The following is a 17977-nucleotide window of genomic DNA, read 5'->3' as shown; positions in this document are numbered from 1 at the left end:
ATGAATGAGTAACTAATGAGATCAAGGAGGAGATCAAAAAACATCTGGACATAAATGAAAATGAACACACAACAACCCAGAATCTATGGGACACAGCGAAAGCAGTCCTGATAGGGAAGTTTGTAGTACTGCAGGCCTACCTCAAGAAGCAAGAAAAATCTCAAATAAAAACGTTAACACTACACCAAATAGAACTAAAAAAACCACAACAAACAAAGTCCAAACAAGTAAAAGAAAAGAAATAATCAATATTAGAGCAGAAACCAATGACATAGTCTAAAACAACAATACAGAATGTCAGTGAAACCAGGAGCTGGCTCTTCAAAAAGATTGATGAATCTTTAACCAGACTCATGAAAAGAAGGAGAGGATCCAAATAAATAAAATCAGAAATGAAAGAGGAAAAATAACAACTGATATCACCGAAATGCAAGGGATTGCCAGAAATTACTATGAAAAATTATAAATGAAGAAATTGGTCAACCTGGATGAAATGAATGCATTTCAAGAAACACACAATCTCCCAGAACTGAAGCAGGAAGAAACAGGAGACTGAATAGGCCAGTAACAATGAATGAGATCAAAACAATAATCAAAAAATTCCCAGGGCAAAAAAGCCCTGGACCAGATGAATTCCCAGGAGAAGAGTTTTACAAATCATTCAAAGAAGAACGAACACTAGTCCTTCTCAAACTATGCAAAATGTTTCAGAAAAAGAGAAGACTTCCAAGCTATTTCTATGAGGCTAGTATTATCCTAATTCCAAACAAGATAAAGACACAAAAATGTCCCTAATGAATGTAGATGCCAAAATCCTTAACAAAATACTAGCAAACATGATCCTTTAATATAGCAAAAAGATCGTATACCATGATCAAGTGGGATTTATCCAAGGGAAGCAAGGTTAGTACAATATTTGTAAATTAATAAATGTGATACATCCCATAAACAAAATGAAAGACAAAAATAATCATATCAATAGATGCAGAAAAAGTATTCAGTAAAACCAGCACCCATTAAAGATAAAAAATCTTAGCAAAATGTGAACAAATGGATAACATAATAAATGCCATATATGAATAACCTACAGCTAATATCATTCTCAATGGCCCAAAACCAAAAATGTGCCTCTTAAGAACAAGACAGGATGTCTGCTTTACCACCATTATTCAACTTAGTACTGGAAGCCTTAGTCATAGCAATCAGTCAAGAAGAAATAAAAGGCATCCAAATTGGTTTTTTTTTGAGGAAGACAAGGTAGTGGCTGCAGCTACAACTGACCACTGTTGCAGCTGACTCCTAATTCCTGCCTCACTGCTGTTTGCTCTCTCAAAGGAACAGTCATTCAGCAAGCTGTGCTACAGCAATGGTTTTTGAAGATAACAGAAAAACATCCATGGAACCAGAGGTGGCAATTCACCAAATTAGAATTACTCTAACCAAACAGAATGTAAAGTCTTTGGAGAAGATATGTCCTGACTTGATCAGAAGCACAAAGGGAAAAAAAAAATCCCAAAGTGAAAGAACCAGTTTGATGTCCCCTAAGACTTTGAGAATCACTACAAGAAAATCTCCTTGTGGGGAGGGTTCTAAGACTTGTGATTTATTTCAGATGAAGATCCACACGTGATTCAGTGACTTGCACAGCCCTTCTGAGGTCGTTAAGCAGATTCTTAATCAGTATTGAACCAGAAGTCAAGGTTGAACACACCATTGCAGATGCTTAAATCAACCTTTTAAATAAATTGACTATCAGTTGTTACAAAAATAATTGGAAAGGAGGAAGTCAAGCTTTCATTATTTGCAGATGACATGATAATGAACATAGAAAACACTGAAGATTCCATCAAAAAACTACTAGACCAAATAAGTGAATTTGACAAAGTAGCAGGATACAAAATTATTTCTGAGAAATCTATAGCATTTTTATATTCCAAAAATGAGCTATCTGAAAGAGAAATTTAAAATTAAGATACCTTAGAATAAATTTAACCAAAGAGGTAAAGACCTCTTCTTGGAAAACTACAGGGCACAGAAGAAAGAAAAAATGAGGAAGACACAAATAAGTGGAAGTACATACCGTGTTCATGGATTGGAAGAATTAATGTCATTAAAATGTCCATTTTCCCCAAAGCAATCCATATGTTGAATGCAATTCTTAATAAAATACAAACAGCATATTTCACAGAACTAGAACAAATATTCCAAAAATGTATATGTAACCAGATAAAACCCTAAATAGCCTCAGCAAATTTACAAAAGAAAAACAAAGCTGGAAGTATCACAACTCTTGATATCAAACTATACTATAAGGCCACTGTAATATAAATGATCTGGCACTGGCATAAGAACAGACATAAATCAGGAGAGAAAATGGTGGAGGAGTGAATGGGAGTCACGCTGACCTCTTCCCAAGACCAAACTAGAATTGGGACTAAATGGTGGAGTAATCACCTGGAAAGCAGTGGAGTGACAGTGGTAGAGGAGCCTGGGTGCCGCGGACAGTGGATTCGACTCTCACACATCGCAACGGGTGAGAAGTGCAGTGGAGGCTCTAGAGGGTGGGCTGGGTGCCCACGGGCACTAGCACCAGAGGGACATTGAAACGGCCAGTTAGTTTCCCCCGAGAAGAATGGGGTCTGAATCATAAACAGGGACCCCTAAACTACAGCAGCTAAAGCCGAGAAAATACAGACAAAACGCAACCCTGAAGAGCTTAGGGGCGCTCTCTGCCAGAGACAGGTGGCTGGGGATGCAAAGAGACATTTAAAGGGCCAATGCAAAAATTGCAGTGGCAGCCACCCTCCTTGATCTCTGGGTAGAGGCGGCCGCAGGGTGGGCTGGTGCCTGGGAAAAGACTGGTGAGGAAAACTTTGTGAAGAGAACTGACATGGTGGCCGGTGGAGCCCGGGTGATAACTCACCTCCCACTCTGCAGCTACCATCTCGCTCAGGCATAAGGGAATCAATTAACCTGCCTTTTGTGCGCTCCGCACACAGCTTGTACGCCAGTGAGCTACGGGGCTGAGTGCAGACTGGCTGGGAGAGCCTTGAGGAGAGACTGGAGACGGAGGCATTGGGGAAAGAACGGGAGGAGGAACCGGGGAGTCCCGACTCCCGCCCCGTTCTGTAGTCTCCATTGTGGGCTGGAAAGGCGCGCCCCCAAAGAGGCAGAAGCGGGGCGCACATGAACCAGACTGCCTGCGATTGAAACTCAGTCTGCACAAGGGGTGGATCCTTTGGCCGAAGGGGTCACAGAACTGCTTGAAGGCCTCTAAGGAGAGTCTGGAAACGGAGGCGTTAGGGAAAGAATGGGAGGAGGAACCGGGGAGTCCCGACTCCTTCTCCTTGCTGTGGTCTCCATTGCGCGGGAAGAGGCCACACCCCCAAGGAGCCAAAAGCTGAAAAGCACACATAGACACCCCAAAAACACCCAGTGCAGGGGCGCACACTTGCGCTGAGTGATCGGCGAGGGTTGGTGACCGTGTGTGTGACCTGCGCGGACTGGTGAACGCTTGCACCGGCCAGCAAGGCCTCCCACAGATTGGCACCCATATGGCCTGCGAGGGAGTGCACAGAGGGGCAAGGGCAGGTGTAAATTGACCTGCCCGCCCGGGATTGCGGAGCAGCCCACAAAATTAGTAGATCCCCAGCCGAAGGGGTCACAGAGCTGCCCAGAGTCCCTGGAGGAGAGACTGGAGACAGCATTAACCGGAGAGTCCTGGAGCTGACTTCCTCCCATTTCCGTAGTCCCCATTTGGTGAGGGCAAGCAACGCACCCAAAGAGCCAAAAGTGGGGAAAAAACACAATAGAAGACCCTAAACTGACCAGTGACAGGGAGCTCGCCAGCCAGGGGGGCCAGACGAGTATGCAAGGTCACGAGTAAGCCCCCTGGTCTGGGGCAAGCACTTGCGAGCCCAGGCAGACGGGGGATCCTGCCGCGCCAGGAGCGCGCTCAAAGAATCAGCGTGAGAGTGCAGAGAGATCCCAAAAAATAGCCCAGCCCTGACTGAAGGGTCACAGAGCTGCCCCAGGCAGGAGTCAGACACAGACAGTAGACTCCTGGAAGGCTCAAACAAACAACCCAAGGTCCTATAGGGTCAACAACTGACATCATCAGAGGCAAGCCCAGAAAGAAAAGGACAAAAATACTTAACAGACTCTCACAAAAATGGTAAGAAAAAGAACTTCCCCTCAAATGAGTGGAAAAGGGGACTCCCCACAGAGAGAGCTAAGTGAAATAAAGGCAACGGAACTATCAGATACTGAATTCAAAACAATGGTTCTAAGGAAGCTCAATGAGCTCAGACAGCTCAAAGAGAACTATGAGAAACTGCAGAGAAACTATCAGGATCTTACAGCAAACTATACCAGCCTGGAAAAGGACAAAGAAACTATCAAGAAGACACAAGAGGATATGAAGAATACCATTTCTGAATTGAAGAACACAGTAGAAGGAATCCAAAGCAGGCTGGATGAAGCTGAGGATAGAATCAGTGAGATGGAGGAGAAGGTAGAAAGAAGCTCCCAGAAAGAACAAGAAATGGAAAAAAAGACTCCAAAAGAATGAAGAGGCATTTAGGGAAATGCAGGACAACCTGAAACGCAATAATATCCGTATAATAGGGATACCAGAAGGAGAAGAAGAGGAGCAAGGGGTAGAGAACCGCCTCAAAAAGTAATGATGGAAAATTTCCCTAATTTGAGGAGAGAAAGACTCTCATGAATCCAGGAGGCACAGAGCACGCCACTCAAGAGAGACTCAAAGAGGTCCACTCCAAGACACATCATCATTAAAATGGCAAATGTCAAAGACAAAGAGAGAATCCTCAAGGCATCAGGGGAGAAGGAGAAAATAACATACAAGGGGGCCCCGATACGCCTAGGAGCTGACTTCTCAACAGAAACACTACAAGCCAGAAGGGAATGGCAACAAATATTCCAAGCCATGAAAAGCAAGGGCCTGCAGCCAAGGCTGCTCTATCCAGCTTGGCTCTCCATTAAAATAGAAGGGGAAATACGGAGTTTCCCAGACAAGAGACGGCTAAAAGAATACATCTCTACCAAACCAGCACTCCAAGATATGCTAAGGGGACTGGTTTAAGCACATGAAGGAAAAGAATGAGACAGAGAGGAACACAGGTACAAAGAGAAAAGATGAGTAAGTTTCTATCAGTAATATCTCTCAATGTGAATGGACTCAATGCCCCAATCAAAAGACTCAGGGTAGCTGAATGGATAAGAAAACATGACCCACACATATGCTGCCTACAAGAGACCCACCTCAGAGCAAGAGACCTACACAGATTGAAAGTAAAGGGATGGAAAATAATATTCCAAGCAAATGGGCATGAGAAAAAGGCTGGGGTTGCCATACTTGTATCAGACAAAGTAGATTTCAAAACAAAGAACATAAAAAGAGACCCAGAGGGACATTTTATAATACTTAAAGGAAGAATCTATCAAGAAGACATCAACATTGTAAACTTATATGCTCCCAATATAGGAGCCCCCAAGTTTATAAGGAAATCATTGGATGACTTCCAAAAAGATATAGACAGCAACACACTGATAGTAGGGGATTTCAACACCCCACTGTCAAAAATGGACAGTTCCTCCAAAAAAAACATCAATAAGGATATTGTGGAGCTGAATGAGGCACTGAGTCAAATAGACTTAACTGACATATATATAACTTTATATCCCAAAGAAGAAAAATACACATTCTTTTCAAATGCTCATGGCAGTTTTTCATAGATAGACCACATGATAAGACACAAAGCAAGCCTCAGCATATTCAGGAAAATTGAAATAATACCAAACTTTTTCTCGGACCACAAGGGATTGAAACTGGAAATCAACGTCAAAGGGAAACTTCAAAAACTTGCAAACTCATGGAGACTGAGCAGTACACTATTAAACAATGAATGGGTAAATAATAAGATAAGAGATGAAATAAAAAAATGGAAACAAATGAAAATGAACAGACAACAGTCCAAAACCTATGGGACACAGCAAAGGCGGTCCTGAGAGGGAAGTTCATAGGAATACAGGCTTACCTAAGAAAGATAGAAACATTTCAAATAAAAGACCTAACACTACAACTTCAAGAACTGGAGAAACAACAAATAAATCCCAGAGCAAGGAGAAGGAAGGAAATAGTCAAGATTAGAGCAGAACTGAATGACATAGAGACAAAAAGAACAATTCAGAGGATCAACCAATCCAGAAGCTGGTTCTTTGAAAAGATTAATAAAATTGACAAGCCTTTAAGCAGACTCATCAAGACAAAAAGGGAGAGGACCCAAATTAATAATATCAGGACGAAAGAGGAGAAATAACAACTGATACCACAGAAATACAAAGGATTGTCAGAAACTATTATGAACAATTATATGCCAAGAAATTTGAAAATCTGGATGAAATGGACAAATTTTTAGAAAAGTATAATCTTCCAACACTGAGGGAGGAAGAAACAGAAAGCTTGAACAGACCAATAACAGCTGGGGAAATTGAAGCAGTAATCAAGAAACTTCCAGCACACAAAAGCCCAGGGCCGGACGGTTTCCCAGGAGAATTTTTCAAAACATTTAAGGAAGAGCTAACCCCTGGCCTTCTCAGACTATTCCAAAAAATCCAAGAGGAGGGGAGACTCCCAGACTCTTTCTATGAGGCCAGCATCACCCTGATCCCAAAACCAGAGAAAGACCCTACAAAGAAAGAAAACTACAGGCCAATTTCGCTGATGAACATAGATGCTAAAATCCTCAACAAAATATTGGCAAACTGCATCCAGCAATACATTAAAAAGATTATCCACCACGATCAAGTGACATTCATCCCAGGCATGCAGGGATGCTTCAATATACGCAAATCAGTAAATGTGATACATCACATAAATAAAAGACAAAAACCACATGATCATCTCGATAGATGCAGAAAAAGCATTCAATAAGGTACAGCACCCATTTATGATCAAAACACTCAGCAAAATGGGAATAAATGGGGCATTCCTCAATGTAATAAAGGCCATACATGAAAAACCTACAGCAAATATCATACTCAACGGGCAAAAACTGAAAGCTTTCCCACTAAGATTGGGAACACGCCAAGGATGCCCGCTCTCACCGCTTCTTTTCAACATCGTATTGGAAGTCCTAGCCACAGTGGTCAGACAAGAGAAAGAGATAAAAGGCATCCAAATAGGAAAGGAGGAAGTAAACCTATCATTTTTTGTAGATGACATGATAGTGTACATAGAGAACCCTGTAGACTCTACCAAAACACTCCTCAACCTAATAAGTGAATTTGGCAAAAAAGCAGGATACAAAGTCAACATTCAGAAATCAAAGGCATTTTTGTACACCAGCAATGCAATAGAAGAAGAAGAAATCAGAAAAAATATACCATTCGATATAGCAAGAAGAAAAATAAAGTACCTAGGCATAAATTTAACCAAAGACCTAAAAGACCTGTACGCAGAAAACTATACAACATTGAAGAAAGAAATTAAGGAAGACACAAATAAATGGAAGCATATACCGTGCTCATGGATTGGAAGAATTAATATCCTCAAGATGTCCATACTACCCAAAGCAATTTATAGATTCAACACAATCCCTATTAAGATACCAATGACATATTTCACAGAAATAGAATAGACATTTCAAAAATTTATATGGGATCAAAATCGACCCTGAACAGCCTCAGCAATTTTGAGAAAGAAACACAGAGTAGGAGGGATCACAATACCGGACATCAAACTCTACTACAAAGCCACTATACTCAAAACCATCTGGTACTGGCACAAGAACAGACCCATAGACCAGTGGATCAGAATAGAAAGCCCAGAAATAAGCCCAGGTCTCTATGGACATCTAATATTTGACAAAGGGGGCAGAAGCATAAAATGGAGCAATAATAGGCTCTTCAACAAATGGTGTTGGGAGAGCTGGACGGCTACATGCAAAAAATTGAAATTGGATCATCAGCTGACACCATACACAAAAATATACTCAAGATGGATAAAAGACTTAAATGTAAGTCACAATACCATCAAAGTCCTAGAGGAGAACATTGGCAGGAAACTCTCAGATATCCCACGCTGCAATTTTTTCACTGATATGTCTCTTAAAGCAAGGGACATAAAGGAAAGAATAAACAAGTGGGACCTCATCAAAATAAGAAGCTTCTGCACGGCAAAAGAAAACATCAGCAAAATGAAAAGGGAGCCAACATATGGGAAAATATATTCTCTATTGATACTTCAGATAGAGGTTTGAGCTCCAAGATATATAAAGAACTCACTCAACTCCACTCCAAGAAGACAAACGATCCAATCAAAAAATGGGCAAAGGACCTGGGCAGACGCTTTTCCAAGGAGGAGATACAGAGGGTCCAGAGGCATTTGAAAGAACGCTCAGCATCACTAGCCATCAGAGAAATGCAGATCAAAACCACCATGAGGTACCACCTCACACCGGTCAGAATGGCCATCATAAACAGATCCACAGACAACAGGTGCTGGCTAGGCTGTGGAGGAAAGGGAACCCTAGTCCACTGTTGGTGGGAATGCAGACTGGTGCAGCCACTGTGGAAAGCAGTATGGAATTTCCTCAAAAAGCTGAAAATGAACTGCCTTTTAACCCAGTGATTCCCCTGCTGGGACTATGCCCTAAGAACACCAAAACGCCAATACAAAATAACCTATGCAGCCCAATGTTCATAGCAGCACAATTGACAATAGCCAAGTGTTGGAATCAACCTAAATTGCCCATCAGTAGATGATTGGATCAAAAAATAATGTTACATATACACAATGGAATACTTCACAGCAGAAAAAAAAAGAACTACTAAACTTCGCGACAGCATGGATGGAACTGGAGAGCATTATGCTAAGCGAAATAAGCCAAGGGGCGAAATACAAATACCATATGATCTCACCTATAAGCAGATCCTAACCAACAATACAAAGATGCAAGGAAAATAAGACCAGCAACACTGAAAGTAAAAGAACTCAACAGAGACAAGAGGGAAGGAGGCGGGGGGGCGGGGGAAAAGGAAGGGAAGAGGAAAGTCAAGGAACATATAGCAAAGACTCATGGACAAAACCAAAGGGGAAGAGCTGAGGGAGCGAAGGAGGGAGGGGGCAAGGGAAAGTGGCGGGGTGTAGGCAGAGACAAATGTATTTGAAAAAATAAATTAAAATAAAATTAAAAAAAAAAAAAGAAACCATCAGGCAAATAGTGGACCCACTGTGTGGGAGAACATTTTTGCCAATGATACATCTAATAAGGGTTTAATCTCTGAAATATATAAATAATTAATACAACTCTAAATCAGGAAGACAATCAACCCAATTAAGAAATGGGCAAAGAAATGAATAGGCACTTCTTCAAAGAAGACAATACACAGGGCTCATAAACATATGAAAAAATGTTCAATATTACTAATCACAAAGAAATGCAAATTGAAACCACAATGAGATATCTCCTCACACTTGTCAGAATGGCTACCATCAATAAATCAATAAAAACAAGTGTTTACAAGGATGTATCGCGAAGAGAACCCTTTTACACTATTGTTGGGAATGCAGATTAGTGCATCCACTGTGGAAATCAGTATGGAGTTACCTCAAAAAATTAAAAATGAATCTGACTTATGACCCAGTGATTCCACTTCTAGGAATTTATCCAAAGAAACCCAACACACTTATTTGGAAGAATATAAACACCTTTATGTTCATTACAGCCTTATTTACAATAGCCAAGATTTGGAAACAGCCAAAATGACCATCAGTAGATGAATGGATAGAAAAAAACTGTAGTATATTTACACATGGAATACTATGTGGCAGTAAGAAAAAAGAAACTTTTACATTTTGCAACAGCATGGATGGACCTGGAGAATATTATGGTAGGTGAATTAAGCCAATCAGTGAAAGATAAACACCACATGATCTCACTGGTACTTGGAATGAACGCAATAAACTAACACACACAATAGTAACAGAAGCTTAGATACATGAAACATACTGACAGCTGTCGGAAAGGAGGTGGGAGGGATGAAATGAAAGATGGTGAAAGGATTAACCAAAGAACGTTCATGCACAACCCTTGGAAAGGTACAACAATATATGGATTGACTTAGGGAGGGGATAGGATGGGGCAGGGAGGTGGTGGGGTAAGGGAGAAAAAGTGGAAACAACTATAATAGAGTAAACAATAAAAAATAAATATAAAGAAGAACTAAAGAAATATTTGAAATCATATTACCTGCTTTATTTTGTACAAAATTAAAAATGAATATCTTTTCTCTACTTACATTGCTTTAAAAATTTTACTTCCAGTCCCAACTGACAGATTTCTCTACTATGAGAGTTATTAGAAAAAGTCATAGAAATAGTTTCATGATACATTATCACTTTAAGTAGCATTGTTATTACTCCATTCTAAAATAATTAACAAGGGAAAAACAAACTCATTAATTGTGTCAAAACTTTAATTTTAACATATACAAGTGTTTGGTTAATGTAAGCACATACACATTCAACATGCAGAATCCTAACTTCACTACTCACAATAAAATGTTACGTATATAATAATGATTTTCTAAATTATTCATTTATTAGCATACTTTGGATAATCTATGCACACAATTTTTAAAATTATGCTTTCACTGTGTAATGTTTATCTAATTTACTTATTGAAATATTATGTAAGGTTTATTATTGCTGATATTTAGAAAATTGAAAACTTAAGTTTTATATATTGCTTATTGAATTTTTCTAGTTATTTATTTTTTTTTTCTCTACAAAAACATTACACTGGGAAAGCAAACAAAATAAAGCTAAAACAAAAATAGTATTTTCCCACAGATAGTTTGAGAAGCACTGTTCCACTGGATGAAACTAAATCAATGGTTTTCAAACCACGCAGTGCCAAGTTCCGCATGTACTTCAAAAAATAATTTTAGTCCCTAAGAATTCTAATAACATATTATGCCAGATTATAAGATACTTATTTTTATAATTAAATCAATGTATTGACTTTCTTATCGATCACGTTATTATACAATCAACATTAGAATTCTCTGATTTGAAAACAACACTTAAGAGCCTCCAAATAACTTTTTAAAGACTTATTTAGCTTTGTGAGTGATGCTTTCATGCAACCAAATAAGGGTGGGCTGTATGTTTTGTCAAAGTTTTGGTCCCATTTTAATGTTTTTTGCATGGCAGTATGTATATAATTGTGTTCCTCAAAACTCTCCTTAAAATTTTCTGAAGTGAATACTTTTGTGCAACTGTGTTTTGAATAAAGCCATGACAATGTTAAAACAAATGATTTTTATCAGTTTTAATCAATGAAAAAAGAGGTATAGGGACTCTGAAATACCATTTGCAATACCCTGAATATAATGAATGCTCTCTCACTGTTCCATCTCACTATCAGCTTCATAAGAAGATTCCATAATAGTAATGAGTTTCTATGGGATTTTAAAATTTGTCCAGAGTTTAATTTCTTAATTAAAAATTGGAGCAAATTAAGTAAAGCAATTCAGAGTATAAAAGTAAAGCATTCTAAAAGATTAAGAACAACCTATATAAATATATAGATGGAGAACCCTGGAATAGCTTGATTAGATAATGAATAAGAGGCTGCTGTGAGTGTGGATAGCCCACATGGCCTCCAGGGAAACCCGGAAGTGGTGAGATTACAGTCCATGAATAGAAAGTAGCGCTCATGCAGTCCCCTTTGTTTATTTCTCCTTGTATTTCTCTTGTCTGTGGAGATATATCAGAAAAAAAGAATATTGCTGCCAGCAATGTCCAAAATTTACTGCCTATGTTTTCTTCTAAGATTATTATGGTTTGGGGGTCTACAATTCGGTCTTTAATCCATTTCGAATTTATTCTTGTATGTGGTGTAAGAAAGTGGTCTAGTTTCATTTTTCTGCACGTATCACTCCAATTTTCACAACATTTATTGACTAAACTATCTTTAGCCCATTGTTTGTGCTTGCTTCCTCTGTCAAATATTAATCAACTACATCGGACTAAAAAGGTTTTGCACAGCAAAGAATTACCATCAACAAAACAGACAAAAGAAAAGAAAAAGAAAAGAAAAAAACAACCTGCTAAATGGGAGAACATATTTGCCGATACATCTTACAAGGGGTTAATATTGAAAATTTATAAAGAACTTAGGAAACTCAACACCAAAAATAGAAAACAATCCAATTTAAAACTGGGTAAAGGACCTGAATAGACACTTTTATAAAGAAGACCCACAGATAGCCAATCAGCATAAGAAAAGATGCTCAACATCACTAATCATCAGAGAAATGTAAATTAAAACCACAACAAGATACCACCTCACACCAGTCAGAATGGTTATCATCAATAAATCATCAAACAACAAGTGCTGGAGAGGATGTGGAGAAAGGGGAACCCTTTTGCACTGTTGGTGGGAATACACATTGGTGCAGGCACTGTGGAAAGCAGTATGGAGATACCTCAAAAAATTAAAAAGGGATCTGCATTTTGACCCAGTGATTCCACTTCTGAGAATATATTCAAAGGAACCCAAAACATGAATTCAAAAAAACATAAGCACCCCTATTTTCATTGCAGCATCATTTACAATCACCAAGTTTTGGAAGCAACTCAAATGTTCATCAGTAGATGAGTGGATAAAATTACTATGGTATATTTACACTGTGGAATAGCACCACTCTGCAATAAAAAAAAAAAAGAAAAGTTTCCCATTGCTACAGCACTGATGGATCCGGATAACACTGTGTTCAGTGAAATAAGCCAGTCAGAGAAAGATAGACACCATATGATTTCACTCATATATGGAATCTAATAAACAAACTGAGCTAACCAGCAAAATAGACAGACTCATACATACAGAGCAGGCTGACAACTTCGTTTGGTTGTGGGAGTACTGAGAAAAATAGAAAAAAGACTCATGGATATGGATAGCAGTATGGTGATTGCAGGACAGTTGGTAGAAGTGTAATGGGAAAATATACAGTAAAAAAAAAATTTCAAAATAAAAGTCATAAAAAAGAGTTCAAACCCACCCACGGAAATAAATTTGGGCAAGATTTAAAAAAATAGCACTCATTTGTCTTTGTTCCTTTTTCTACAAGTACTTGAAGTAATAATACTGCTTGATGTTTTTTCTTTGCTATTTTTGTAAATATCAAAAGAGAAATTTGAAACGTGTTTATTAAATTGAAAGTAAATGCATATATAATGCATTGTTATATTTTATGAACATACATTTTTGATATCTTGCAACTGACCTTTAGATGCATTGTAATTATGCTTTTATTATATTTTTTTTTGCTTCTTAGTTTTTTCTCTAAACAATTGAAACTGAATGTATCTGGATTATGAGAAGGAAAATAAACTTTAAAGTTATAGTTTACCATTGCTTAGTTTATTTCTAATGAGTAAGAGACTTTATGAAATATCTTATTTTCCTTAAGATATCTAATTTTATAATGCAATAGATGGTATTTACATTTAAAAAGAGTAGAAAATAATATACTGATGTCTTAAAACAATACCTCAAAAATCAGATATCACAGATACTGATGCATTAAAATTTTTTTATGCCAAACAAAATTTTTTAACTAAAATCTTCCTAAAATGCTTACAGCTCATTTTACTTTTCTGTTTGTGATTCTGTTTTGATCTTCTTTTTTTCATATTTTATTTTCTCATTTCTTCCCAAATGAATTTCACCATTATGCACCAATTTGCCAAAACAAACAAAAAAACAACAAAACACATGTCTCATATGCAAATATTCATTAATTATTGTCAAATGGTTCCAACATTTTCAAAGTGTTGTAGTTTAAAAAAAGAAACTGAGAAACCCTAAGGAATATAGAGAAAAGCTTCTTATCCAGATTAAAATTTGACTTGCTTACAATACCTGCTTTTTTGTTATTACATCATATTCTAGAAAAATCCATATTTATGTCTGTTACTATGATGTATGATTGAACTTGAAATAAGACCTATGGATGTATTTAGAATTGTAGAATTATTTATTGTTTTATGGAATACACTTTATATCTTATGATTTTTGCATATAAAATCTGGGAATATCAGTTACATAGTGCCAGCAGACAGGACTACAGAATAATTATATATTTTTTCTAAAATTAAAGAGAGAGGGAGAGGAAGAGACAGATTGTCCTAGTTTTCACTCTGCTCTAAAGAGGAAGCTTTTAAACCTTGGACAATTCATTCAATCTGCATGGACCTTAGTTTATATATCTGTGAACTGACAGGGTTGAACTGGATGAAGTTCCCTTTAGGCTCTAAACTCTATATTCTATGAAATGTCTATTGAAGATTAATAGAGTAAGAAAGGACTCAATGAAATCCCCACTACTCTGAAGTTAGTTAAGTGAGTGTATGTCTCACATGGGTACCAGGAAATATAATCATGCAGTCAAAGCATATTTTATTAAAGCATATTTTAACATTCATGCAGAGGACACTTCAGCTCTGAGTAAGCAGTCCTCATAACAATCAGGCCTGAGGTAAAAATTCAGACTAAAGTTCTTCAGCTTCAGCTTTCACTGTGATAAACTTTCTGGAGAAGGGGACTACACTTGAATAAATACAAATAATAATCTATAGGTAGATCTGCAAATTAGTTGAGAAATTGAAACTTTGTTCTCTAGATTATATTACTTTGTTTTTAAAAAGAGGAAATATGTCTTCCATTTTTAAAATCACTTTAAAATCCCTTTAAAAATGTATTTTCCTGATTCTCTTCTAATATGTTATATTTTGACAGGTCATGATATTTTATATTTCCTACACTATTTTTAACAGTGTGAGTTGGAGATTGAAGACATGACAATGAAGGCATAGCTGCTATTTCATTATTTTAAATTTTATTTATCTTTAGAGAGTGAGGAAGAGAGGGAGAGAAAGAGAGAGAGAAATAGCAATATTCAAGAGAAACATAGATGAACTGTCTCTTACACACACAACTGGGGACATGGCCAGCAACCCAGGCATGTGCCCTGATTTAGAATTGAACCGGCGACATTTTGGTTTGTGTGGAATGATGCATAATCCACTGAGCCACACCAGTCAGGGCATATAGCTGCTATTTCAGTTAGATTTTATTTGTTCTTTGCTTATTTATTTGTTTTTGAATTGTATTTTTGTGCTCATAGATCACCATAGAAATAAAATAATTAAGCACCCACCAACTTAGGAAAAAAAATTTAACTTTTACCATATTATTTAGGTCACAGTGAGGCCTCAAGAAATATTTTTAAAAACAGTAACCTATGACCTTTTTAAAAAATGGCCTCGTATTTCTCTAATTTTGTTTGTATTTCTATCATATTTTTCTCTATTAGCGTATTTGATATTCATTATGAGAGGAGTTAAGATAAACCTAATTTTGTTTTTCTTAACCTAGACAAAATTTGTTTTCAAAAAAAATTAAAATTCATCAATCATGATTTTGAGTATGCTAACTGCCAAATAATGTATTCTTAAAAGAATTGAAAACCTACTTATATAGTAAGCGATTTTTATATACAACCTAATGTTACCTAGGAGAGACGGCAGTATCTCTTACTAAAATTTAGTCATTCATTCAGTCATTTAGCTATTCAATGAACAAGAATCTCTCAAGTGTTTTTTAAATATAAAGACCAATTCACATTTACCTTCAGTCTTCCTTTAAATGTAAAGTGACTATTATGTAGTTTCAATGGTAGTTAAAAAATAAATAAATCCTAAAAGAACCATTTTTACATGTAGAAGATGAGAACCAAAGTTTAAAACCTGTCTACTTATCTCCTATTTATGTGTAACATTTTCCAAAATGTGTAATTATTTAATTATCAATTTTAATGATATTATTACTATTATGTTTGATAACTATTATTACTTCTGCAATGACTGAGACTGATAGAGTAAGAGTTGACCACCATCACAGGTGCAATAGGAACAGTAACAGATTCCTATCAGTTGAGCTTCAAGGTCTAACTTTCAGCCTAATGTTTCTGTATTATTCTACAGAAGCCTCAAAGGATCACTTATGTGTTATAAATGCACACAAAATCTTGTGTAACTTTGAGGAAGCCTATCTAAAGGGCTGTATAGAAGAAAGTCTCATAGATGCAGTGGTATTTTTGATCTGACAAGGAGAAATTAGATTTTTTATGGAGCAATTCATTGTCAAATGAATGGCAAGAGGAAAAAAAGCAGAGAATCAGGAAATGGCAGGATAGGTAGAAAAATATTATGTAATCCCATTCAGATGGAATATTAAAAGAAAACAAGGAAATAATGAGAGCCATATTGGAGAAGTGGGTTAGGTATGGAGTATGAGCATGGAGTACCTTGAATAGGTTAAGGGCTTTTTTCCTAAATGTAGAGGGAAACCATTAACACTACTTGAGAATGCAAAGGAATAAAAATAGTAAGTTCAGAGTAGTGCTTCTTATAATTCATTAGACAGTGGATTTAATATAAATCAGAATTAGAAAGGAAAAAGACTAGAGATGTCGATAAGTTTAAGTCATATGATAAAAGCACCTGAGCTGTGTAGTGCTAACGAGAGGTAGAAGAGCATGGAATAGGTGCATGTGATTAGTTAGTCAGAAGACAAAAATAACTCTGGGTCTTCATGCTTTGGAATGTAGAAAAGTGATGGAGACACAGGGTAGAAAAATATTTAGGAGAATAACAAGTTCAGTTTGGCACATACTGACTTCAAAACGTTAGTGGGCCATCCGAAAGATACAATGCAAAAAAGATGCCATCAGAGAAATCTTCAAAGAACATATATGCATGACCCATGAACATGAACAACGGTGTGGGGATTGACTATGGGAATGGGGATCAGTCTGGGGTGTGGAGGGCAAAGGGGGAAAACTGGGACAACTGTAATAGCATAAAATTGTTTTTCAAAAGTTTAATTTTCAAAAAAAAAGGAAAAAGAAAAAGATAAAAGTGGCCTAAGGTGATGTGATTATATTAAGGTATGAGCCTCCAAAGGCTTTGGCCTCTGAATTCTAAACAACACTTAAAGAGCTTTAAAGTGATACGTGCCTCATGTGTCTTTTACAGAATACATTCTAGAAGGCTCACAACTGACAAATAAGCACTAAACTGCTTTTTTTTGCCCTGTATATACTATGCACATTTCTTTCTAAGTTAGCATCTATAATCTTATTGCAATCATATCTTTAAATAACAATCTCTTCTTACTAGGCTGTACACTACTTGAAGGTAGAGGACATTACTGAGTCCTTATTTTTCTTGCATATAACAATAACTGATGCAGAAAATAAGTTTAATAAACAACTCCTGTTGAATGAATGAATGAATGAATGAATGCCACACAGAAAAACATCCTGAGGTTTTATAGTAAATTTGACCTGGGTATTTTACCACATTTTTAATTAGTATTGTTATATATTGTCACAATATGAATTACCCAAACTCTATTTTATGCCTAAATTAATAAAACTAATTAGTCCTAAACTTTGTTCTTAACTCTGCTGTATCAGAAGATAATTAAAATTAGGAATGACCACTGGTTTTATGACCATTCTTAATTATAAGAATCTAATTTTTTTCTGCCATTAGCTTTTAAAGTTATGAAACCAAACAAGATTGCTCAGTTGTATTTCTTCATTATAAATATTTGCTTTCCTGAATTATTATTTGTTGTTCACATATGTAAGTGTTTAACAGAGGGTCCCATCTCTAAAAACATTAACTTTGTTATTATTACCAATTTTTTTAACTCCACCTGCCTAAGAAAGAAATTAAAAACACATTTAAACTATTAGTGATCTTTGTATACTAAACCTTCTTAGTTTCACCAAGAAGAACATTATTTTTGTTTCTTTTTGGCTTATCAGAAACTTCTTGAGTACTTCACAGATGCAACAACAATAGAAAAACTTCTAG

General features: G+C 36.8%; 1 pseudogene; it reads left to right on the top strand.

Moving 5' to 3' along the window:
- Nucleotides 1-1366: 1366 nt before the first annotated feature.
- LOC129081099 (40S ribosomal protein S20-like) lies at nucleotides 1367-1727 on the top strand (annotated as a pseudogene).
- Nucleotides 1728-17977: the final 16250 nt, after the last annotated feature.

Source organism: Pteronotus mesoamericanus, unplaced genomic scaffold, assembly GCF_021234165.1.
Source record: "Pteronotus mesoamericanus isolate MK-2021 breed Mesoamerican mustached bat unplaced genomic scaffold, CSHL_Meso_final contig_94, whole genome shotgun sequence".
Classification (NCBI taxonomy): Eukaryota; Metazoa; Chordata; class Mammalia; order Chiroptera; family Mormoopidae; genus Pteronotus; species Pteronotus mesoamericanus.
Note: the sequence above shows the minus strand (reverse complement) of the source record. Positions and strands in the feature narration are given on the sequence as shown.